The following is a 24,848-nucleotide window of genomic DNA, read 5'->3' on the forward strand; positions in this document are numbered from 1 at the left end:
ATTCTCTGCATGCTAAAAAGAAATTATTAGCAATGGTGCAATGGAAATTGGTCCAGTTTGGTGGGTTTGGATGCTTTGACTTTCCAGTGCAAATGTTAAAGACGCCAAAAACGTTTTTATGGAATTCTTACCTTGAAGATGAATGGATGTTTCTAAGCCAGGCTGAATTTCATTGCTTTTAATTGGCGGGTTCCAGCTTTCCCCAGTGTTCTATGAGAACCAGGTGTAGCTAACTTTTCTTTCTGAATTGATTACCCCCCAATTATTTAATGTTATTTTATGAAACCTGAAGAAAAGATAAAGTGTTCCAAATTCTTGGGTGGCTGCCAGTTCTAGTGCCAACTCCATCATTAACAATTACAAATTGATGTCGGCTGTCGACACAGGGAGATTGTGTGGCACAATGGAGGAGATTTATGTCCCTTTGAAGCCAGTACTGATGGAATGGATTTAAATGAACCTGAAAAAGGAGTACAGATTTACTCCTCATTTGAAGCACTTATGGTTATAGATCCTGTGAGGCCTTCCAAAAATAATGTGAAAAATGCTGTATTGAGACAGAAATATATATCCTAGATCCTGTTACAAAAATAGAGATTTCGCTGAATTATCTTCATCAATTAAGCTCCTGAATTACTGCCACCGATTTTCCCCCAGAATGTATAAAAGCAGCTTGCAATGGGCAGGGCCCTGACAGGCTGTGAGTTGTTAAAAGCGAGGTGAGTTATGAACATTGGCAGCGCTTCCAGAAATGGGGGGGGGGGGGAGTATGAGCCCAGAATTCTTCAAGCATTTGAAACTTGAATTATGAACAGAATAAAACCTAAAACCTAAATTGCAAAATAGAACCAATATGGATTCTGAGAATGAAGTGGGATTATCCTGCCAATATTTCCTTCCAGAGATACATAAGAAAAAAGACTGTACAGTGGTACCTTGGTACTCAAATGGTTTGGCTCCCGAATGCCGCAAACATGGAAATGAGTGTTCCGGTTTTGCACTCGTTTTTTCAGAAGCCGAACATCTGATATGGCTTCCGCGGCTTCCACTTGAGTGCAAGAAGCTCCTGCAGCCAATCAGAAATTGCGCCTTGGTTTTCGAACGGTTTCGGGAGTCAAATGGACTCCTGGAACAGATTAAGTTTGAGAACCAAGGTATCACTATACATGGAGGGTGAGGTGGGGTAGCCACTGTAAACCCCACCCCCCAATGTTTCAGGCCACATGGGATTTATTCACATGCTCTCAAAATATATAATCCTTTTTTCCTTCTCTTGTCTTTCTCTTAGCCAGAAGGGCCACAGTTCAGAGGTAGGGCAGCTGCCTTGCATGCAGAAGGTCTCAGGTTCCATCTCCTGCATGTCCAAGTAGGACCCTGCCTAAAAGCATGGAGAGTTGTTTCCGGTCAGTCCAGTCAATACTGAGATGGGTGGATCACTGGTTAGACTTCATATGCGGCAGCTCTCTATATTCCATGTCTACATCCAACAGCAGAACCATGGACTTTTACACTGGTCCCCTGCCCCAGGTTTAATCTACTTGTCTACAAACATAAATGTGTGTACCAATGGTTCTGCCATGAAGCAGAAGGTTATACTATGAGCCTTTTCGGCTCATCCCAATTCTCCACACAATTTGAGCAGTGGGAGAGTCAAGCCCTGTGCCGCATTTCAGCAAATTGATGTCATTGCACCATTATACTCTTCTGTAAGTGGAGACTTGCAATTTTCTTGTAGAGGATAAATCCCTTCAATGTACTGAATGCCAGCACAGCTTGGATAGGCGGCAGCTGTAAAAGAAAAGAAAAGAAAAGAAAAGAAAAGAAAAGAAAAGAAAAGAAAAGAAAAGAAAAGAAAAGAAAAGAAAAGAGAAAAAAGAAAAAAGAAAAGAGTGACAGCAAAGAAGAAGACTTCTACTTGGAAGTATCGGCTGGTAATTACTGGGCTAAGCAGATGGAATTCTGTGAAAGTTTTAGCATGACTGCTGAAACCGCAAAACAAATTCACTCCTTCGTGTAGCCCAGTGGAAGTCGGAGAAGCCTTCCACCCTGCTCACATCTGGCTCGTCACCTTGTGCTCCTGCTAACAATTCCTGCCCCCCGTTAAAGAATTTCCTGCACGCACATTCCTCAGGAACCGAGCCCATGTTTCAGGCTTTGCCACCGAATAGCCCAAATGTTTTGAGATGTTCTGATTAGGAATGGAGTTACTGCCGTCAGCGTTCCCAGGTTTCAGGGAAGACTCTGCCTGCTGGCTTCAGCTGTCTCAAGCGGCCTGAGGTCGGAGGCTGGGCTTGTAATTGTGGTCTCGATAAACAAAAACAGAGAGAGACCAACGTGCTGCAGAAAGGGGACTTGCCATAGCTAGCAGGAGTTGAAGGGGATGTTGGTCTGAACTGCTGGCGCCAAAGAGCAGCACTTTTGGAGCTGTTGTTTTTTGAAGCCCTTTCCACTTTTTTTCAAGCCTCCATTTGCCCGTAAACATCTGACCTTAGAACAGCAGCTCCGCATGATGGAAAGAAAATGCATCCAAGCCCCCTTTTTTCTTTCTTAGAACTGGATGTTCTGAAGGAATGCCACAAGACATTGGGTCTGATATTCCAGAAAGAAACCAAATTAACTTTGGAAAGGAAGAAGTGGGTTACACCACGTACAACCAATGGCTTTTAATATTGACTTTGAATGAGCCACCATGCTGAAGCATTTCTATGCCTGGCTGAAACCCAACAGCTCAGCAATGTTCCTAAGACTGGGAAGATGGTACCAAGTACTGGTGGTGACTAGGTGGAGAGGCTCCAGCTGGCCTTGTGAGTCACAAGAAAGTCAGGCAATTGCAACGAAAGAGCCACCCACATTTCCCCAAGTCGTGGGGCAGGGTGGTTTTTCTTGGGTGGCTGCATCACATCTGCAGTAAACCTATGCTCTCTGGACACACAAAGAGGGGGTGGCCTCAATTCAGAAACAGTATTCTTACCATCCACCACCAAAGCATTCATAGGCATGCCTGCAGGACCTTTGGCCTACCAACCACAAGCATGGTCAACAACAAGCATAAAAAAAGCATTTTAGAACTTCATTTGGGAGGAAATAAATGTATGTGAAGTACAAAGACAAATGGTTCTTTCCCACCAGGCGAGAAGTCAGTTCTTGGTTTTGTTCATAGGAGCTGACTCCTTGGGGCTGAGGGACCTTCACCACCACCACCCAAATAAAATATTTGAGGGGTAATGTTGATGGGCATTGCCATTCAAATGATGTCTGTGCTCCGCATCATGTGATGAATAATGTGAGATGGGGCTTACCTGCCCCCCCTCAATATTTTATTCGTTGGCACCCCTGCTTTTGTCTAAAAGATGGATTTTCCAAAATGGAGACAACTCCTAAGCCTGCACTTTTTGGGATCTGGGGAACAGCTATCTCCTGCCATTCTTCCTTCTGCACTGCTAACACCTTTCTGTTATTTCTACAGCTGATGTAGCAGGATCATGTGGTGAATATTTGCTGGACCGGAACGTTTTTAATGCAAGCCACATTTTTAATATCCTACCCACTAAATATTTGCTCATAGAAAGCTAGAATGGCTGGGTTGTTTTTTTTTTCATGCTTATTTTCTATATGAATTAAAGGACATCTTGCCATCTGCTCCAGGGAAAAAGCATTTGAACGTGATAACTGCCACCTGCAACTTGACATAGTACAATTCAGGGGGGAAAGCCATACAATACAATTTTGAAACATGTATGGTTTGGCACCTACTCTCTTTCCATAAAGATAAGAATGTGTTGTCCATGACTGGGGGTCCCAGCCTCAACTACATACACCACACATAGGGCAGGGCATGCTACTCTCTCACAGTTATGCTAATAATGTGACTGCACCTGCTAATAAGGCTGGGGTGGGGAATCTGTATCTTTCTAGATTTGGTTGGACTCCAACTCCCATCAGCCTCAGTCAGCATGGCCAGTGGTTGGGTGTGATGGGAGTCCAACAACGTTTGAAGGGCCACAGGTTCCCCATCCCTGCAATCAGGGCTGGAGATATGCATGAAACAAAGGAGAGTTGAAACAAGCAGGATCGAAAGGGTTATACCAGGGGCTGCTACTCAGTTATTTAGTTTCCCTAATTTGCTTCCCAAGTGTTTTATCTCCCATCATCTGGCACAAACCCCTGGCGTCTCCAGACTGATCTCTGCTGCCCTATTTCTTTGCCCTTGTCCCCCTGTGGAGTCATCCTCTCACGCTATCTCCCCGCCAGGCAGAGCAGACAAATGAGTCCCCAGGGAGCCGATACTAACGAGATGCTACGAATCCCCTAGTCCCAAGGAGCTCCACAGCCCAGCCATCTTCCTTCCTCAGGGGACTTGAACACAGCTTCTCGGCTACACACTTAGCCTCTGCCAGCCCAGGTCCTGGGAACTTTAGCTTGTTCCCAAGCTCAGATGATCCAGTTGACAGCACAGACTGGAGACTGCCAAGCCAAAAACCCAGGGAATGAATGGGCTTTATTAAAAAAAAATCATTCCAAGCTGAGCCCAGATCAGCAGAAACACAAACATCACCTACAAATTAAGAACACTGAATTGCCCATGTAATGCTTTAAAAAAGAAATTGGGATGGCGGACGACAACAACTCAACCCATCAGCACTCACCCAGTACTTCAGTTTTACTTTGCAACTTATAATGCTGCTCACAGGAGAAAAGAAAGGAAAACCAGTTTTTAATCAAGAAATATTGATGCTTAGTTTTCACCCTTCCCTATCTCCACCTCCATGCAAGGTCCCTCAGGTTTTGTTGATGTATAAATTTTCATCATTTGGTAATTTGGTCTAGACATGGAGCAGAATGAGCTGGTCAAAGTGCAATAGCAGGTGGTACCACTGCAGGTGATGGGCATACATAACTTGGAGTGGGGAGTGTGTACTCTCTTGCTTGGAAGTCACCATGAGACTCATTGGACTGGAAAGCTGGGGATGAACTTTTAACATCTATGTTAGGTACAAATCTCAGGTGGGGAAATCTCAGACCTAGTGGCCGAACGCCATCTTCCAACCTCTCCATCTGGCCTTCAGAATCTTCCTCAGGCCATGCCTCTCAGTGGCCCTGCTCCATGACGTTTGCCTGGTAGAAATGCACCCTTCAACTCTGATAATGTCATAATGCTTGCCCAGGTGGAGGTATGTGTGCCAGACCTGCTGTTGTGGTTTGATGGTGCTGCGGAAACACCTTCCTGACCACAGCATCACTGCTGCTTACCTGGACAGTGCAGCAGGAAGGTTGGAGGAGCACAGGCACATGGTCCAAGCCGACCCAGCATTCCCATTGGTGCATTCCCATTGCATCATTCGGGTAAAAGGCAATGATGCTGCTGGCTGGAGGGGCAACTCCATGGCACCAACCCACTAGGAGGAGGAGGAGGAGGAGGAGGAGGAGGAGGAGGAGGAGGAGGAGGAGGAGGAGAAGAAGAAGAAGAAGAAGAAGAAGAAGAAGAAGAAGAAGAAGAAGAGTAGTTTGGATTTGATATCCCACCTTTCACTCCCTTTAAGGAGTCTCAAAGCGGCTAACATTCTCCTTTCCCTTCCTCCCCCACAGCAAACACTCTGTGAGGTGAGTGGGGCTGAGAGACTTCAGAGAAGTGTGACTAGCCCAAGGTCACCCAGCAGCTGCATGTGGAGGAGCGGAGACACGAACCCGGTTCCCCAGATTACGAGACTACCGCTCTTAACCACTACACCACACTGGCTCACTATGTAACCCACTTGCATACCCTCCAACTTGTTGCAGCGGGAAACTGGGATGCCCATCTTCCAGGCCATGCTCCCCTGTGAGTCACATGATCCGTGTGAGAGCACGGCCCCCCAAAATGGGATGTCCTGATTTAATCAGGACAGCTGAGGGGTATGCACTTGTGCATGTGTAGAATAGAAACCTCTGGCATTTGTATGGCTTCAGAGCAGCCGACCGTACAAAGCTGGGGGTCATATTGGTTGCCCATCCCACTTTTTGCCTCTGGCCCATCCCACCACTGGCATGCAGACCCTGGAAAGTTGCCCACGAGGATATGTGGCCTTCAGACTGAAATAGTTTCTCCACCTGATTTAAGTTAACAAATAAATAAAATAACAGCAGAATGCCAGATTTCATCAAAATTTCAACCAGAATTAGGATTAGCATTATCCATAGTATGTTACTTTCTTGGTACACAGCTATTCAAGGGGTGTTCTTTGAAAGAGCTGAAGCTGATTAACTTGAGCGACTGTTCTCAACATGTTGCCGAGTTTTAAAGGGGAGTCCTGCGACTGTATTTGTCACGTCGTATTTTTCACAACCATCTGGAAATTTGAAGCTGGGGTGGAGAGGGGTTAGGCTTGAAGCATATCTAAGGGACAAAAGGACAGAGACTCCAAGCCAAGTTGTCAGAACTCTACAACCCATATAATATATATTAGCAACCAGGTGCAAAGTACACTGTAGTGGATGTAAGCTGATGAATCCTAAGTGGCTTTGGAATTGGCTACTTCTAGGAATATCTCAGGCAGCCCAGTAGAAGACAAGCCCAGTGTAGGAAAAGCAAGATGTTGCATCTCAAACAGAATTGGATATGTATTTAAAACTGAGCAAATTCAGATGCTGAGCTGTGATTATTTTTTCCCTCATGGGAATTTGAAATCTGAAAATAGAGGGAAATCCAACTCTTCTCTAGTGCCCAGATTTCCTTCTGTTCCACCCAGTATATAGAAAAATAAGCCAAATATATGAGTACAGGACTCAAAGTTCCTGCCATATATAGTGCCTGGATATCTATATAGCATTATATATATAATATCCAGGAACATCTGGCCTGTCAGTAAAATTTGAATCTGCACATATTCCAAATGCTAAAATACATCCCCAGCTCAGAATCTAGAATGGTGAAAGCTGAATTTTGGCAAATATAGTTTGTTATAAAGATTTCCACATGACAACTTGAGAATCTGTGACTCGAGATGATTTCCCCTCCCCCTGAACATTCCTATATGAATGTAGCACCACGAGTAAATTTTAGAAGTTGTATTCCCTTGTTAACCTTTATCTTTCCCTATAATGCTAGACAATACAATTTCTCTGTGTCCAGAGGAATTCTGTTTATTTTTATATGCACCCAGCATTCTCAAAAATCATTACTTTTCACACTTTGTAGGGGGGATACACATTAATCCAAGATCTTTCATAATTGAAGATGGTGTGGTGGGTGGGATCAAACTAAATTAATACTGAAACATTCCCAAGCCTTCCCTCACCCACCTCAGCCTTCATGTACAAAGGGACTGATAATATCTGTACAGTCAATACTAAACAAACTGATCATACTATTAGTAATTTCCCAATATCATTCCCTATTCATATTTCCTTATTCAAATCAGTTCTAGGTTAATGCCAATTAACCTAGTGGTTAATGGTTAATGCCAATTAACCATATACAGTTAAGTGCACTGACATAATAACACAAATACCATAAAGTGTAATATAGGCAAAATTTGTGAAAGGATCTAATTAACCCCATTAATAACTCAGTACTATTTTAAATTACTTTGAATAAATTTCAGCAGCTTATAAATAATGTCGAATTTATTTTATTTTATGTATTTATTTCAAAAGGTCATAGTGCGCTGGATTGCAATAGAACTTCAAAATGGTTTACAAATAGGATAAAATAATAAAATTATTAGTTTAAAAACCATGTGTAAGGAGAGGGAGGAAAGTCCCCATCGTGCATGCAGAAGTCCTTGCTCTGACAAGATGCATTAGTTCAACACCACCCTTAGCACACGAGGGAATTTTAACTAGGCAAGCCTATGCAAATTTTAATAATAATAATAATAATAATAATAATAATAATAATAATAATATACTCATCCCCTGCCCCATCCAACATTCCTGCACTAAGGTGGTATCTACTTTTGCTTTGCTTTTTCCAAGCACTGGTCTGTGCTTAAAATCTCCATATCCAAGCCACCAAGCTTTCCCTGCAAAAACCTACCTTTTAGCACTCAGTCAGAGCAAATGTCAACGTGGGTTTCCTATGGATTGGCATTTGTTCTGATTGAGCTTTAAAGAATGATTTTCATGAGGAAAGCTCCAGAGCAAAATAAGAAAGAAAGAGGAGGAGATGCTTGGGCATGGAGCTTTCAGGCACGAACAGGGCCTGGAAAGAGTGGAGGCAAGGTTAGTGTGGAGAAGCCCATAGACTTGTACGCTGATGAACCACTGGGATATTCTAGGAGATACCCTCAGCTCATTGGGCATGGTGACCAAGCCTGTGTGAGGCCTCATCACTGCGCTGAATAGGACCCAATCAGCATTTCCTTTCAGTGCATGTTTCAAGAAACGTTTGCTGCTAAAGTGCCTTTCAGAGAAGCTTGTCTGCCATTATGGATCTTATTAAAGAGCACACATCCTGCCTCCACCCTGGTAAAACTTCCAAGGAACACCAGGGTTTCCCAGAAACAGTATACACTTTGAAAGCCCACTGAGCATCATATGCAGAGGCATAGCTCTCCTGAAAGCTAAACAGTGGTTACGCACATCCTGGTAGGAGTGAAACACCCTCCTTTTGCAATCTGGTGTCACCAGCCACAGCAGGAAAAGTTTTGCAAAGTCAGCCATCCAGAGCAGTGCACAGCATGGCTATAAACGATCCAAAAGCTCTGTTTTCTCAGCATGGAGAAACAGTTAAGTCAATCCAAGACGTATGGATTATGTTTAGTCTACATGTATTTTTACCAAAAAGAAAAGAAAGAAATGACAAGAAAGAATAATTTACAGGCTAAATGTGCTATTGAAATTAACTACCTTTGTCCACAGATTAAAATATATGTAACCCGAGGGGACTACAATCACCTCTCCTTTTGTAACGTTGATTTGTCAAGGTTGACACCGTGTTCCTCGGCCAACACGACTCCCTCTGCAAAGCTGTAATCTGTTTCCTGTGCACCCAACGCAGAGCGCTCGGTACATGCAGCATTTGTCCCAGGAATGAGGTGGTGTTGATTGCTGGCCAAACAGCCAATATCTCCTCTAGGGAACACTAGTTTCTCTAAAGCAAATATGTCCTTCCGCATGTGTCAAAAGGAAAATGCGAACAGTGCTATTATCAGAATGAAATCAAAATCCACAGGTGTATTCAAATGTTCCCCTTCTTTTTCGGGGAAAGGGATACGTCTGAGGTTGCACCCTTTCCAAGGATTTGCATTCTTCCAGAGCTAGGAAACACTGTTTTGAAGGTAATTAGGTGAGGCACATCTCAATGGCTGGTTGTTCTCCTTTTCTTCTGCTGCTGTCTGCGTCATCCTAATAATCAGTCCCAATTCCCGGAGAAAGGAAGGGCTTGGAACCTAGAGACGTGCAGCAGCATTCAGCTTATAGGTTTAACCTTTTTTGCATGGAATTAGTTTGGGAGTGCAAAATGGACCTATTAGGTGGTATCTGACCCACTGTATACAGCTGTGGAAAGCCGTCCACAAGTACAGCTGTGTATGTGCTTTTAAAACAACAATCTTAATCATAGCTACAAATATTAGCTCTTCTCCTCCTCCACCACCACTCCTTGTTGCAAAGGGATTGAAGCTTTAACAAAAGCGATTGTAGGAAACTGCCTGGAGTGACGCGGGGAATTTTTATTGATGTCAATCTTTTGTTTGGATTCTAAAGGGAATTTCCTGATTAAAGGGCTTCAGTTTATACATCCAGATTTTCAGACCAATTACCCTCACCAACTACATCTGCCTCAAATGAATTTTTAACTTAAAGAGCAATGAATATTTGAAGTGGATTTCACCTGTTTTGCAGCTGATGTGCTTTTCAAGCCACAGCATCCTACAGAGTTCATCAGATATATAATCCTGTGAATGATCTGAAATTAATACTGCAGTTTCTACAGCAAATGCCAACCAAATTCTAGCCCTTGCATTTCTTCCCATGTCTATTCACCCTATGGAATCAGAAGGAACTTGAACACTGCCCATCTGTAGGGGGGAAAAGCTTGGCAGAACCTCTGCAAGAATATGAGACAAGATATTTCAAAGGAGATTTCTACACTTTCGGAACCACTTAGAATATAATTGTGTTAGTTTCTGGCCAATCCATATTATAAATTCTGCATAGGGATGAGTTGCCAGCAGAAGAGAATTGATTAACAAGAATCTGGAATCTGCAAACTAGTAACCTAGTCCTGTGAAGCAGCATGCCCCTTTGGAGAAAGAAATGTGCAAGCTTCTAGTTACATTTTCCCCCATTCCTCTTTCCCAACTTGGAAGCCAAAACCAATCTCTGTTCTGAGAAAGTCTCTTTTGTGGTTCCACACCTTCCTTGTCTTTCTGACGAACTGAATGTTGCGTTATCTCTGATGAGTGTGTCTACCCCTGCTGATGTCTCAGTCAGGCAACATATAGCCACAACTCCAAGCTCCTATCTTAGCAAGCAAGATAAACAAATGATTTTGTCTGTTACGAATTCCCACAGGCACACAATAGAGGAGCTGGCTGGAGTCACAGAAGCCATCCCACACTGTTGCACAGCCCACAAACCTTCACCTGGGCTCACAGAGTTTTCCACAAGCATTCCCACAAGCCTCATATGATCATATCTTGCATGACATGAGCATGGAAGGGACAGTGCATTGTTCCAATTCTGATGGTGGGCAGGTAGGTAGAAACATGATAGCCCTTATAGGGGTGGGAGTGAAGACTAAGGCAAACAGCTGGGGAAGAATGTTCTGGAGTTTCAGTAAGGGCAGCCGGCCTTTGTGACATCTACAAGTGTAAGACTCTCCTTCTGGCAAATTAGGCCTCCTGAGCAGGGGCGGGATATCTATTTGATATTTTTATTTTTATTTTTGTATGCATATATTACTTTTTCTGCAAAAGAAATCAAAGTGGCCAACAAAATACATATTGAAACAACCAGATCCAATAAAGCAATAGGCAACATAACAGAACAAAGCAGCTCAACAAAGCAGGGAAATGGGCATAACAGTATCACAGAGGTAAATAGAAGGTAAATAGCATGGCCCCATCAACAGCAACAAGAAAGACAATAAAACTGATAATCTATCAACACCCCTTCCCCCCCCAAACCCTGCCTAGTCTTGGTCAGTTGGAGGCAGGTGGGCTTTTCTAAGGAGAGCATTCTGTTAAGCTGCCACCTGAACTGAAATGGCCCTGCTTATCACAGCAACTGACTGTATTTTATTGGGGGGGGGGGCAGAGCAGCACCTCATACATTGAATGGATTGAATTGTTGGAGGGACATACCAGAAAAGACAAGCCTTAGCCTACCCAGTTTCCAAGCTGTGGAAGGCTCTACATGTTAAGAACCAGCACAATAAACTCAGCTCAGGAACAAGTAACCACATAGTCTCCCACTGCCCAGCAAATGCCAGGACTATCACAAAAACCCTTAAGCCACCAGGGCTTCTCACTTTGTCATGCAGAGTCCTGAATCTTCCCCCCTCAACAAACCTCAAATCTTTCTTTGCCTTTTCATTCATTGCTCCTTCCATCTCCAGGCCAAGGAAAGAGAGAAGCAGCAAGCTATTTGGGATTCTTATTTCCACACTCTTATGAGCTGCTCAGCAGCATCATGCACAATGGGGAGGGTCTGCTCTGTGTCCAAACCTCTTAGGTCCCTACTCGGTTTCTTTGCATTGCTGCCTCACCTACCATTCCCAGTTTCATTTGGGAACCTGAAGTGTCACTGAGCCATCACCACCTGTGTGGTGTTTCCCGTCTGGCTCCTGCTTGGAGAGAAATGCAAAGAGATCTGATCCTGCAGCTTGGCTCTCGCTCGCTCGCTCTCTACGGCTTAAAGTGATCTGGACTAGATTCCTAGAGAGGAAGGGGATTTGCAGAGACGGGGAGGGGTCCTCCAGAGCAAAAACACCTCCCTCCAAACCCCCTTCCTGCCTGGCTTCTCACGTGGATAGAGAAAAGGCTTTGATTTCTCTCATGAGCTAAATTGGTGCCACCTTCTGAAATCTGATGTGAGTCTCCCCATTTTGTGCATCTTGGTGAAGACAAGTCCCAGGACAGCTGGGAGGGGGATGCTTGGCAGGAGTGTCTGTACAACTGATCAATCCAGGATTCATTACCACACCAGGATGTTGAAGTCGCTTACACATTCCTAAGTTTGAAACACTAAAAAAGGGAAAGTTTATGTATCACTGAACTCAAAAGTCTCTATGTCCCTGGGCCCCCAAATAAACATTGGTAAACCCCACATCAAAAACCTACACAATCACAACAATAAGGGTTTTTCGAAGTTATCATGCTTCCTAAAAACTCATTAATAATAATAATAATAATAATAATAATAATAATAATAATAATAATAATAATTTATTATTTATACCCCGCCCATCTGGCTGGGCCTCCCCAGCCACTCTGGGCGGCTTCCATAAAAACCAAAAATACAGTAAAATATCACACGTTAAAAACTTCCCTGAACAGGGCTGCCTTAAGATGTCTTCTGAATGTCAGGTAGTTGTTTATTGCTTTGACATCTGCTGGAAGGGCGTTCCACAGGGTGGGCGCCACTACCGAGAAGGCCCTCTGCCTGGTTCCCTGTAGCTTTGCATCTCGCAATGAGGGAACCGCCAGAAGGCCCTCGGCGCTGGACCTCAGCGTCCGGGCAGAATGATGGGGGAGGAGACGCTCCTTCAGGTATACTGGACCGAGGCCGTTTAGGGCTTTAAAGGTCAGCACCAACACTTTGAATTGTGCTCGGAAACATACTGGGAGCCAATGTAGGTCTTTCAAGACCGGTGTTATATGGTCTCGGCGGCCGCTCCCAGTCACCAGTCTAGCTGCCGCATTCTGGATTAGTTGTAGTTTCCGAGTCACCTTCAAAGGTAGCCCCACGTAGAGTGCATTGCAGTAGTCCAAGCGGGAGATAACCAGAGCATGCACCACTCTGGCGAGACAGTCCGCAGGCAGATAGGGTCTCAGCCTACGTACCAGATGGAGCTGGTAAACAGCTGCCCTGGACACAGATTTGACCTGTGCCTCCATGGACAGCTGTGAGTCCAAAATGACTCCCAGGCTGCGCACCTGGTCCTTCAGGGGCACAGTTACCCCATTCAGGACCAGGGAATCCTCCACACCTGCCCGCCTCCTGTCCCCCAGAAACAGTACTTCTGTCTTGTCAGGATTCAACCTCAATCTGTTAGCCGCCATCCATGATGCATAAAATATCCCAATTTTCATCTGAGGACAATTGGAGGGTATGTAACCAGTGCAGACTGAATAACACTGAATGAATATGTTGCTATACATCCGGAATTTCCCAGACATAGCCAGGATTCGGCCATCAGAAATAGTGTCCGGGCAGAAATTGCTGAAATGTTCAGGAAAATCTGGATGTATGGCAACCCATTTCGGAAGTATAGATTTTGACCTTCGCTCTAGTCAAAGTTTCAAGGCATTTTAAGGGTAGCCCCATGAGAATTCATTGCAGTAGCCCAGCCTGGAGATTATTTAAACAGGAATGAAAAAAATGCCACAAAAGCCTGCCCAGAGACTTAAGTGCCTCTTTACAACAGACAAAAGAAGGATGTGATTTGTAAGATCAGGAAATGAACGCGATCTAATCAGGAAACTTCCCCTTAAATATTTGACAACAAGATACTAAAGCCAACTTTTGAAGTCAAAATCTGGCCAAGTTCTGGTAATGGACTTCTGTGTGATCAAAGGCTTGGGTACTGGGAACCCTCAAAGGTTCAAATAATGGCTGGATGACCCTCAAATCATGGCATGAACTGAAAAAGCATAGCATAACTAATTTTTTGGTCTTCAGGACAGTTCTTTTATTCATTCAACTAGAAAGCAAATTTGTGGACCAAAAGCACAGGTCATGCTAACATAGGAGCCTGTCAAAAAGATCACCTGAACAAATTCAGATCAGCAGGCCAGAACCTGTGGAATCCTAAAGGAGATAGTGAGTTGTATCTAATGCTGTTCTTCTACTTGTTCCAGGGAAGGCTCTTCTGAAAGGAAAGAAGAAGGGGTTGTTGGGGGGGGCGTGTTTTAATTTAGATTTAGAAAATTTCCCCTTCCCTCTGCAACTCCAAAAATCTGTTCCAGGGAGTTAGGGGCCCTCCAGAACAATGTGGGTGGTAGTGCAGGGAGCTACAAGAGAAAGAGGGAATTTGTGGAAATGAACTCCTGCCTCCTCCCATTATTTGGCTTTTCTGGGCCAAATAGGCATCTGTGAAGAAAAGGACAGCAATGGGAAAAGCTAGCCAGTCCAAGATTTGCCCAACTAACTGCTATATTTGAGAATTAATGGGAAGCTTGTCAGGTCCCACAAGGCTGGAGAAGAACAATTCCACTGCCTAGGGATTTGAAAGAAAACCATGAGAACTAAATTTTGTGGGAGGCGGTACGGCAGTTTTGAAGTAGCTCAGACATATATGAGGAGTGGCTGAAATGTTCCCAGCCTTAACAGAATGGAGTAACAGAATGGAGTAACAGAATAGTTCCACTTGTTAAGAAATGGAGAGAAATAAGGTGTGCCTGTCTTCTGAGGATCTCTTTTGAACTCCTACGCTTCAGCTAATATGCAGGAAATGGTCACACAGATGTGCCCTTCAAGACCAATCCACAGCCTATACCAGCCTTTCCCAACCTGGAGCTCTCCAGATGCTTTGCATTACAATTCCCAAATCCCTAACCATTGGTCATGCTGGCCAGGGCTGATGGAAGTTATACAGTATCCTCAAACATCTGGAGGAAACTATGTTGGAGAAGGTTTGTTTCTCTCGTCAACAAAGTTTGTAATAAAAGCAGTGACCATTCCAGCACATCATTCCAGAGAACATTTGGCAGGTGGTCCCTCCCTCCCCCCCTTTGGTCTAATAGCCTTGAGCTTGATTTGTGTGAGAGCAAAAGACTTCATGGCCAATTTCCCATCCCTTGAACAAGCAGTTTGGAGGCTTATCCCAGCAATTTTGGTAACAATGCAGAGATAAAAATGAAAGAGAAAACTTCTATTATTTTGAGTTTTGAGCATCTATGCAGGTTTTAGCTGCCCAAAATCACCAGTTATGCATGCAGAACAAATCAGAAAGCAATCACTGTTGGTGATCCAATTGTTTTGTTTATTGAGATTTTACTGATTTTTACTGATCCACAGTCTGTCCATCTCCCATTAGACATAGATCTGCCATATATTTTGGAAATTCCCAATTCCCAAAGCTGCCACCATGTCTTCCCTTCATCCCATCCACCCATAAACTGATCGCCTTCCTTGCCTTGCGTTATCCCTATACATGTAAGCTTCCAAGCAAGAAGCTAACCAGGGGAGTGGATGGGGTTAACTAGGACAGAACTAGAAGGCAGAACGAAAAGGGAAGGCACAATGATAAAAAGAAAATGAATGAAATGAAGAAAGCTGCTACTGAATTTCCATCTCATATGTATGATTAGAACCCAGGTTCCTGCAATGTGCCTTTATAGAAAACACCTTCATTTTCACATCAGTCTACATAGAAATCAAGGAATTCTTGCCAAATTGCTAGAAATTTGCCCTCCTTTTGTAATCTAATGTAATATATTTTTTCATGTGCCACCAAAGCATGTCCCAACATGTCCCAAATCCAATTATTTACTGATTGGATTTGGGTTGCTGTCCAATTCTGTAATGTGATACATTTAGCAACTAATGTGGCTTAGTTAAGCCACAGCTTAGATTCTGGCTACAGGTTCCAATAGTTTGAAGGTGCCATGCCATAGCATGCATATCTCCTACTCTAAGGAAAGCTTCTAAGTCATGTTGATTGACCCTTGTCAGAACCTCTTTCTGAGAGCATCTCCAGAACAGTGGCCCATTTGTGGGAGACCACAGCAATGTGTTCTAAGGAGACCCCTATATACTGGAAGAGGATCCAAGCCCAGTATGTTCTCTAGAATATTTTCTACTGAATCAGTCTTAGCCTATTGTCTGAAGTAGGAGTTTGTCCATTTTCAAAGTGATCTCCACTGCACTGGATTCAGTTTTGTATCTAAGCATTCTTTATCCTTTATTCTTTATTCCATTTGGTTCTCAGGTTGAAGACCGTAGCAACACATACTGAACCATACACAGATATAGCATACATAAACATACACATAGATTTAGGCCTGGGTCTTCTGAATGGCCTATTACCCAGAACACGCAAGGTATCTGAAAACAAGTAGCATGGAGCACATATCTAGTCCATTCACATAATGCCACTCTCCAGCCTATTTTCACCATAAAAGCCCAACTTTTAAAGACATTATAATCCAACAGAAGTCATCAAAGCAGTTTTATACTTTCCCTGAATTCTGTGGAAATCAGATTCTAGAAAACTACAAGGTGCTCTCATTTTCAGAGAGAGAGAGAGAGAGAGAGAGAGAGGGAGGTGAATATCTTCAAAGCGATACTTTGAAGCTATTCATACCTGTATCTCTATAAGTCAAGACTATTAGAAAATCTCCTATATTTCTGTTTCTTCTTAGAATGGCTCCCTGGTGCATACTGTGACCTGTTTTGGTAGCTACCTTACAAACTGCTTTCCAGATGCCTTTGTCAATTACAGAGTTAGATGGATGTCTGATGAAGCCATCTGAGTAGCTACTTCACTGGACAGAGATAGAGATAGAGTGGCAGTAGTTGCGGGGATCTCCAATTTCCACTTTTTCAGCCTCTTCAGCACTTAAAATGTTTTAGGTACAAACAAACAAAATGCAATATGTGAAGCAGAAATGGATCCCTATGGAGGATTAAAAATTATTGACACAGTTAGGTGAGTAAAACAAGCCAGCTATGTAGAGATACAAGCTAACACTTAATGAGGTTATAAAGTCTGATTAGCTTTGACTTTGTCTTTTAATGTTTTCTGTGTTTGATGTTAATTATTTGTTAACTGTGCTCTCCTATATATGTCTACTCAGACATAAGCATCAATCAGTTTAATGGGGCTTACTCCCAGATAAATGAGTACAGAATTTTAGCCTGAATCTTCATATTATTGCCACTCTCAGTCCAACCCTATGCATGTTTACTCAGAAGTAATTTCCACTGCATCCAACAGAACATGCTCCCAAGTATGCTTTGGACTGCAGCCTAAACATGTCAGTGATTAAGATAATTACTTGGAAACATGCCTATGATTAAGATAATTTCTCTGTAACATCTGAATCAGGAGAGGCTATACAAGTCTTGGACCAATGCCTGGACTCGGTGGTGGGCTGGATGAGGACCAAAAAAACTCAATCTGAATTTTGCAAGATAGAGGTGCTGTAGGTGAGTGGTAGGGATTGGGAAAAAAATTCAATTCAGTTCACATTTAAAGGCAAACATACATAATTCAAAACAATACGTGAACCAAAACACAGCTATTCTTCCAAATTCACACTTCTCCGAATCTTGCAATGCAGTTCTCCAGCTAAGTAATTTATGTAAAAATTGACGTACGAGGCTAACGTGTACCCCAAAAGGCATATATTTGTGAAAATAACATCCAAAATGTACTGGGGAAAATAGCTCTGCAAAAATGTTTATATGGGGAAATTGCATTTAAAAAAAACTAGTGTGTTAGGAGAAATTCACACTAAATTCACACATGAGGACTTGAAAACAATTACAAAATGTGGAAATGTGGATAAATGAACATAAATTCAGTGGAAAAAAGAGGAACTGAGAGTAACCAAAACTTTCAGACTGATGCATTCCTAGAGAGCGGTCCTCGAATCTGGATGATTGATCAATTGTCAGCTTTGAATGGGATCATACTTCCTCTGGGATTGCCCCAGATCCATCTTAAGATACAAAAGCCCTGGTAACCTCAGTGACTACATGTGCATCTTACCAGCTTCCCCTGGCAGGAGAGTTACATAAGTTTTCTCACTCCTTATTTGCCTCATTATCACCACGCTCTGCAGAAAAGGGCCTTGTGCAGATGCCATCACATCAGAAGGATTGTAGAAATGGTCAGAGGCAGATTTGGGGGGGCTGAGCCTCAGAGGGCCCTGCAGCTATGATATAGAATGGAAGCTGAGAGTTGGGAGACACCAAATTTTGGCATCACACAGGGAGTCACTAAAATTTGAGACCCCAAAATCTGCCACTGAATCGAGCATTAAGTGTGATGGTGCCTGCCTTTTGGAACTCCCTCCTGCTATATATTGAGTACCAAACTTTACACAGTGCCTAAAACTGGGGATGGTCTGCAGCCCTCCAGATGCTTCTGAACTATGACTCCTATCATCCCTGACTATTGCAACCTGCTGGTGGAAAGTGATGCCGGTTTGGAGTCCAACAACATCTGGAGGACCACAGGCTAGCCACTTGTGGCCCTGAAAGTAGTCCTAGGGATGGAAAGAGCTGTCAACTTCAGTTATCTCAGTTTCACATTTTCCCAAATTTCTGAAATTTGGTGCTCTGTATTTCTACATCAATTTGTGACTAAAATAAAATACAAATCTTCATGAAAATTCATCAGCATTTTAGCGCAAATTTCTTCTAGTAAACACATTTTTTGTATGCAATTTTGACTTATGTACACATTTTAGCAAGCAATTTCCCCTCATGTAATGCATTTTTTGCATGTTATTTTAACTGATATATTCATTTTTTATGCACAGTTGCCCCCCAATATATGCATTTTTGAAGCTGCATCCCAAAATTTGGATGATTGTGAATTCTGAAGGACAGCTGTTTCAGCTCACTTACTGTTTAGGAAAGTGTGGATTTGGTAAATTCACCCTTAAATGCAAACCAAATCAAAGTTCTCTCACATCCCTACAAGAGTGGAATGGCTAGGGTGGGTGTTCCATAGCTGGGGCTCAGTTGCTTAGACTAGTGAGTAGCTCTGACCTGGAAGCTTGTGCAGGGAACACACCACCACCTGGTCTGTTCTAGCATTCTTGGCTGGTTTCTCTGCAGACCTGGGAGATGCTGCACAGTCTGAGTTTGTGCATGCAGTCCCTCAGGTCTTCAGTTCAGCACCCAGTGCGAGCTTTAGTATTGACATATATGCAAGTGGAGGCTTCCTCTTTTGTTGTCAAAAAGGCAAGTGTTCCATGAGCAGATGGGTATTCTCCTCTCTGCACGTGGAGCATTTCTCCCAGCTCAGAGAGGAGTAAGGGGGAGATATGGGTCATCTCAGGGAAAAGCTCTGTTCTTTTGATGTTTATTTAAAAAGCAGACTGTACTGACAGAAAGTGCTTATGTCAGAACATTGGAGAGCTGTTAGCAGCTGGTGTTGATGACAACACTGTATGAGTATCGAGACAGATTCATTTTGGGTCTGTGGAATAAATTGATATATGAGTCCTGAACAGAAGCAGCATTCTGTTTGGAGGATGCTCATAATGACAGGCCTGGGAAACAGTGTCCTAGTATTTATCCCATCCTCAACAGAGGTTGAAGAGCTATCGTACTACAACTTTACTGCAAATCTCAGTGTGCTTCCACAAGGTGCTTATTCTGGAATGACCATTCTTTGATCATTCCTTTTTAAAAAAAATAAATCAAGGTGACATTATCCTCAAATCATGGTGTTTCCCCCCAGAGTTCTTCCATCTCTTTTGAGATCTAATAAAATCTTCCTTGGGTGGGGGGGTGGGGGGAGGAATCAAACAGAAGCACACAATAACCAGAGGCGTATATTTTCATTACACTGCTCTTCCATCTCTTTGAAATGGCATCATTTTTGCAGCATTGTTTCTTTAAAAAATAAATTTTTTCATTTATGCTATACCACTTTTTTTCAAATACAGTTTTTATATTTTAGATACTCTGCTGCTGATTTGCTTCTCCTTTATTTGTTATGCTGTCGCTATTACAAGAATCTGCATTTTATTATGTAATTCTTCTCTTATATTTATATAACTGTTTGATTTTTATGTTCCATAGATATTAGGTTATGTAATGACATTTGTGCTGCATGTTGTAAACAACTCTGTGGTCTTCCAATGAGTGCTATATAAATGTCAATAGTAATAATGATAATGGTAATAATAATAATATATAATATATAATAATAAATATATATTATATATTATATAATAATATATAATAATAAATAAATAATTATTTATTGAACTGCAATAGCAGTTAAATAAAACAAAACATTTTAGCACAAATTTAAAATCTGATTTATTTATTTATTTAAAAAATTACTAAAATATAATGCATAGGTGCATTTTCACTAGGTCATGGCCACTAGAATAGCAGGATCCACATTCCACCATTGGCAACATTGAGCAGGCCACATGCCAGGGGTAGATGGGACCATATGCAGACATGGGCAGGACCATCAGCAAAGGGGAGGCGAGTAATGGATGTGGCTCTCATCTATGTACAGTAGGCTACATTCCAGACTACATTCCAGTCCTGTGAAAATAATAAGTTTCTATTCACAGTTCTCTTCATCCAAAGAAGCAAAAGGCATTATCTCACTTCAAGGACACATTCTTACTTGGCAGAAGTCCTCAAAGAATGTGCAGAGCTGACCTGGGGATAAGTTGTGACCTAGGGAAAGTCCCAAGGGACAGATAGAGGTGACTACCTGAGGCACCCCTACCCTGCTGAAACTCCAGCTATCTCCTTGCCCTATACTTTTGGTGGCCCAAATCTCCAATACTTTGTAAGCAAAATCCTTTAACCAAGTGATTTTGAAGCAGATAATAGCTGTTGCAAACCCAGATCCCTCTGAGAAGGTGAGGAGAAAATCCCAATGTCCTAAGTGTGGGGGTTCTGAGCTCAATAGCCCACAGCTAAGGCATCTGAAGTATAAGAAAAACCATTTCCTGGGCAATGGGGTAGCAACACAAGCCTTAAAGGGATTCCCTGCATTAATAGAAACCAGCATACTGGTTTGTGCAACAAATGATTTTCATACCCTCCAACATTTCTCCAATGAAAATAGGAATGTCCCATTCCACAATGATAATTTTACTATTTATACCCCACACATCTTACTGGGTTGCCCTAGCCAATCTGGGCAGCTCCCAACATACAGTCGTACCTTGGGAGTTGAACAGAATCTGTTCTGGAAGTCTGTTGGACTTCCAAAACATTCAGAAACCAAGATGCAGCTTCTGATTGGCTGCAGGAAGCTCCTGCAGCCAATCAGAAGCCGCGGAAGTGCCATTGGACGTCCAAAGAATGTCCACAAATCGTAATACTCATTTCTGGGTTGTGGCGTTCTGGAGCCAAAACATTTGTCTTGCAAGACGCTCGGGATCCAAGGTGCAACTGTATATAAAAACATAATAAAACATTAAACTTTAAGCAACAACAACAACCCTTCCCTATACAGGATTGCCTTCAGACATCTCGGGGGTCAGATAACTCCACACCCTCCAACATTTCTCCAATGAAAATAGGGACATCCTAAGGAAAAGTGGGACATTCCAGGATCAAATCAGAAACCATGGCAGCTCCTCTAAATCAGGGACATTCCTGGAAAATAGGGACACTTGGAGAGTCTGGATTTTGCATATATATTTCTAAACATGACGCATAGCAGATGTGAGAAGCAGTTCAGCAGCAATGGAAAGCACACTTACCAGAAAATGTCTACGTGAGCTAAAGATGCCTTCTCTCCAGACATTTATTTGTAAGGCGGGGGGAAGCATCCTCCTCCACCACCCTCCAGATCTTCCCATCCTTGGTACCAGCTGGGCTGCTGTCGCCAATGCATTCAGGGTCCAGGAAACCCACACAGCTGTTTTTGAGGACAAAGCAAAAGAGGTTTTCCTCTGCCAGGACTCACACTGAGTGTTCCCAAGAAGCAAGTGTATCTGTCGATTCTAAGGCAATGTGGTTTTGGAGCAGCTCTAATTTAATCTGAAGTTGAGAAATACAACCCTCCTAACTTGGCTGTTCCATTCTCCATGCCCTAAACATTTTTGACAGGAAAACAGCTATTATTCATCTATAAATGGCTATGGAATCTTAACCCACAGCACCCTTTTACTCCCATTAATTCCACTGATGAATCTTATTCTCAACAGCTTCACGTTTTCTTTCTTTTCCTTCTTTTCTGCCTTCCCTCCATCCCTTGTTTTCTTTCCCAATTCTCTTCTCTCTCCCCTTACAGAGATCTGGATTTCAAATCAATCAATACGAAATACTTCTGCCTCATTAATAATACACACAACAGACCCTCCTAATACAACATCTGAGTCATAGTTGTGAATAGAGAAGATTAGAATTGCATCTTAGAAAGAGGAAGCTGGAGGGGAACTTCAAAATAAATAAATGCATCCCTTGGTTCTTGTAACCATCCAATACTTTTCGCACATATGGCAGAGATGGAGAGGCAGGGAGAGATATAAAGAGAGAGTCCTGGGCAGGCCATAGTACAGCTCATTTTCAGATTTGGGGCTCAGCCTGAGAACATGAGAAATAGGGTGTGCACAGATGAGCTGGAGAATGAAAAATGGAGAGTAATCACTACCATTCTAGTCAAATAAAATACTCAATCGATTTGTCCAACAGATGGGCTGTTTGCTGGCATCAGACTCCAGAATCTGTCTCTGCAATATCACTCATTCAGTGGAACTATTTTTTCTCCGAATCCGCAGGCTAGTTGGAAAGGAGAATGTTCTTGGCATGTGCAGGTTGTCTTTCCCTAGCTACTGAGTCACTCACTACAGCTAGCACGCACAAACTGGAGATCAGGAAGCTGCTCCAGAATTAACCCCATACACCTGTAAGCACTGATTCCAGCCCAAATGAAGTTTCTCCTCAAATGTAGGGGGGTAGAATGGATGGACAGAAAGGCGTAAGGTAAAGGTAAAGGTAAAGGTACCCCTGCCCGTACAGGCCAGTCTTGCCAGACTCTGGGGTTGTGCGCCCATCTCACTCAAGAGGCCGGGGGCCAGCGCTGTCTGAAGACACTTCCGGGTCACGTGGCCAGCATGACAAAGCTGCATCTGGCGAGCCAGAGCTGCACACGGAAACGCTGTTTACCTTCCCGCTAGAAAGCGGTCCCTGTTTATCTACTTGCACCCGAGGGTGCTTTCGAACTGCTAGGTTGGCAGGCGCTGGGACCGAGCAACGGGAGCGCACCCCGCCGCGGGGATTCGAACCGCCGACCTTTCGATCGGCAAGCCCTAGGCGCTGAGGCTTTTACCCACAGCGCCACCCACGTCCCTTACAGAAAGGCGTACTACGTGCCTATTCAGGTTTTGGCCTAGTGAGCCTGACGCTTGGTTAGCAGTCTTAGCTATGGATGGTGTGGCTTGGATGTGAACGCTCCAAATTAGGTATTTCCCTGCCCCTGAACTTGTGGGACTGAGGTGTCAAGGGGGCCAGCCCCCTTGTTTCACTTGTAGATATGCTTTTAGAACACGCGTGTGTCCTTTGTCATAATTGTGCCGCTCCCACGTAACCAGGAAGCTGCATTTCTCTTTGTTATGACTGAGGTAGGGTTTTGTGTTATTGGCATGTCATTTCACTTCTACAAGAAAAAGAATTTGGTCTCTCCTTTAAAGAACAGTTCACTCACCTAAGGAATTTTGCCAACTTAAAAACAAAACAAAACAAAACAAAACAAAGTGGAAAGTCCCTCGTCATCACCAGCATGGATTTATGTCGTACCAGCATAAAATGCTTTATAGTGACAGGTCACAGATTAAAATCGGGAGGGGCGCGCTTGCATGCTTGACTGTTAACACACATATTCTCATCCTATGGATCACCTCCTGAGCCCCCACATTCCTTTCCCTCATGCTAAACATTGCTAATGGCTCTTCTTTGCCAGCCTTTTTTGTTTTCTTGGCAATTGCTGCCCCCACAATGATGTAAAAGCAAAGTCCCTATGTCTGTGCGTTCATTCGCTGGTTAAAAATACCATAATATGCTAGTGCAAAAGAGTGTGTCAGCTACAGTGTGTGTAATGACAAGCTGGCAAAGCTGTACACCACAAAAGAGACTTAGTGGTTCTCAAGTGTGTGTAATAATAATAACAACAACAATAACAATAAATAAATAAAATAAAATAAAATAAAATAAAATTGTTTACCTCTTGGATGTCTGACAGGAGGGCGTTCCACAGGCTGGGTGCCACCACAAAGATGTATTTCTGCCTGGTTCCCTGCAACTTCACTTCTCACAATGAGGGAACCACCAGAAGGCCCTTGGAACTGGATCTCAGTGGGACAAACCCAGAATTTGTTGCCTCTATCCGTCATTGGCTCTGGCTCTACTACTTCCATCTACCCTGCCTTCCACCCTATTAGTCTCAATGGGCACCAGCCACCACTGACCACAACCCTGTTTGATACAATCATTCACCATGCAGATTAGATGGCCCACTTGTAAGCCTACATTTGTCAGTGAGCGTTAAGGCAATTAAATGTTCAACATCAGCTTTTCAAATTCAACATTTTAGGCAATACCCACTAACTAAAATCCATCAATCTGACAGCATCGATAACTGAGAATGTTTAGAACATTCAAATTAAAATCTGAATTCGTTCTGGGTTTGTATTAGGTTTGTGTATTTATATTGTAGCCAAGCAAACTTGCTAAATAAATCAACCAATCAATAAAAACCCGCTGTGATCATACCATCCCTCTGCAAATTCATTGCAGATCTCGTCCATCAACTATGTGGTTCCCTTTTCTAAGATTTTCTAATTTCTTATTTCTTATTGCTGTGTCTGTAATTGGCATGCCGAGAGCCTGCAAGTTGTGAAACCATAAAATATTGCAGACATTGCAACAGAAGAAAAAATAAGTCAGACCCTGGATGGCGCCTGGCTCTATCTTGCTCCAGATTTATCTGCCCCTCCTCCACACCCCAGTTATCTACTCCAGTTGAAGCTTTTGTCAAATTGTTA

The 24,848-nt window shown here is 43.0% G+C and overlaps 2 long non-coding RNA genes across 2 annotated transcripts in view; both read right to left on the reverse strand.

The window, feature by feature from the left end:
• LOC310825462 overlaps positions 1–24,848 on the reverse strand; it is a 369,060-nt gene that overhangs the window by 205,862 nt on the left and 138,350 nt on the right. The gene's annotated exons all lie outside the window — the stretch shown is intronic.
• LOC310825197 lies at positions 1,048–24,463 on the reverse strand. Its single transcript, XR_014555156.1, has 3 exons — positions 24,029–24,463; positions 21,567–21,724; positions 1,048–1,788 (listed from the first exon to the last, which is right to left on the reverse strand). It is a non-coding gene; the product is annotated as an uncharacterized lncRNA (long non-coding RNA).

Source organism: Podarcis gaigeae (genome assembly GCF_964106915.1).
Source record: "Podarcis gaigeae genome assembly, chromosome: 1".
Classification (NCBI taxonomy): Eukaryota; Metazoa; Chordata; class Lepidosauria; order Squamata; family Lacertidae; genus Podarcis; species Podarcis gaigeae.